The sequence below is a fragment of the Belonocnema kinseyi genome, chromosome 4 (assembly GCF_010883055.1).
Source record: "Belonocnema kinseyi isolate 2016_QV_RU_SX_M_011 chromosome 4, B_treatae_v1, whole genome shotgun sequence".
NCBI classification, from domain to species: Eukaryota; Metazoa; Arthropoda; class Insecta; order Hymenoptera; family Cynipidae; genus Belonocnema; species Belonocnema kinseyi.
The window spans coordinates 122756409-122758497 of NC_046660.1; the positions used below are offsets into that span (position 1 = coordinate 122756409).

Consider the following 2089-nt stretch of genomic DNA (forward strand, 5'->3'; position numbering starts at 1 on the left):
GCGGAACGAACGTGTTATTTACATAAATAGCACGAGAATTCTGGATCAATCTGAAAAATCTCTATTCCATCCACACACTACTCCTTTCCCCTGCCGAGTGAGCCACGCCTACCCCGAAAGGGAAATGGCTTAATGGTGTAATAATAATAATAATAATAATAATAATGTTAAAATTAAAAATCACTCTATAAAAGCGAGAATTTCCAATAAGTGTGGTTTCAAGTGTATAGTGTACAAGACTTTCAGAGTGGTGTAAGTTGTCGAAACAAAACAATGGGAACAATACGGGAACAAAGTTCCCGTAAAGACCACATTGGGTCCCCATTCGGTTCCTTTTTAAAAAACTCGAAAAAACAGCAAAATCAATTTTTAAATTGTTGAAATTCGGATTCTACGTTGAAATTCCCTATAGAAGGTCACGGAATAATCGCAATAGTTTTCTTTGCAACGGTAAAAAGTTAAAAAATATATATATATAAGGCGTATAACGTCTGTTGACTGCTACTTACAGACGATGCGCTTGAAGTGTAGCGGTCAACAGGCGTTATATGTCTTATATATATTTTTTATTTTTGCCGTTGCAAAAAAAAACTATTGCGATTATTCTGTTACCTTCTATAGGAAATTTTAACGTAGAATCCGAATTTCAACAATTTAAAAGTTGATTTTGCTGTTTTTTCGAGATTTTAAAAAAGGAACCGAATGGGGACGCAATGGGGTCTTTACGGGTACTTTGTAGAAGCTCTATTCGATTCCTTCGGTCCGCCAGGGCTGCCTGCCTGCCCGGTGCAGGCAGGCAGCTGCCTGAGACTGTTCACACCTTGTTTTTTCCATATTTGGAAAATCTTAACATCCCGCGGGAATTTTAAATATTGTTAAATTTTCAAATGAAATAAACCAAGTTCTTATAGTTAAAATTGACAATTATGACAATGAGTTTCATTTTTCTAATATAATTTAACAATAAGAGATAAAATATTCGGCCCTGAATTGAGTATTTCAGAAATTGTCAAGTGTTTACAGAAAAGTCGTTTTATCAGTCGTAGTGTTTTTTTATTCTTATCCGGTGTTGATCTCCTGTGTCTCGCAATCAAAGAAAATATATTTCTGAAAATGAAATAAATAAGTTTTAATGCTCTTATACAATGTAAATATTTTTTTAAATGTGAAATTTCAATTCCATATAGGAACCATTAGCTTGCATCAACCTAACCTACAAAATGCAATGTATATACATATATCTTGGTTTCAGGCTTCGAAAAAACAAAGTTCTGTTTTATAATACAAACGCGTAAGAAATTTACTATTTTTCTCATTTCTCTAACTTACTCATTCGAGCGCTGTAAAAATATTTCGGTACATTATCCATTCTATTACATTAATTTTGCAAAAAGATACAAAACTATATCGCCTGAAACCAAGATATGTATATACGTTGCATTTTTCAGGTTATGTTACTGTAAGCTGATGGTTCCTATACACAGTAAAAACTTGGGGTTTTGAGGTATGGGCATAATTGAAATTACCAGGGGTGGGATTCCGATGCCCACTAATCTGGTTTATCGAATCTCTCTTTCTATCGCATGAATGTTTAGAATGTTTATTATATGTTTCAAGGCTGTATTTATTGACAAAAAAAGGATAAATGCTCGAGTTATAGATATAAATTTGCGTATTTTGTTGGCGAGAATTTCAAATCGATGTTCTGTTACTTTCATGTAAATAATTTCGCAAAAAACAGTACGAGAATTGAATAAAAATGTACATATTGACAAAAAATAAATTATTATGTAAATTGTATAGTTTTATAGCGCCTAAATAATTGTAGATTCAGTTCTCGTATTTTTTATTCTAATTTAAATAAGTACTTTTTTTAATTAATTAAGTTAAACTTTTTATTATAAATAATAATAATGTTAAAATGGTATCATAATATTTAACTTTAATAATAAAGTAATGCTTTGAAAAATATTTCAAACTTTCTAGATTAATGTATGTATGTATGTATGTATTTAATCTCTCCCTTTTACGGGTTTGAGGGCCACCGCTCCCTGTACATATATTTACAATTCCATCCTTAGTCTAACTT

At 31.5% G+C, this 2089-nt stretch overlaps 1 protein-coding gene across 1 annotated transcript in view; it reads left to right on the plus strand.

Annotated features, from left to right (window-relative positions):
- LOC117172184 (cytochrome c oxidase assembly factor 1 homolog) overlaps positions 1 to 2089 on the plus strand; it is an 89648-nt gene that overhangs the window by 72690 nt on the left and 14869 nt on the right. The gene's annotated exons all lie outside the window — the stretch shown is intronic.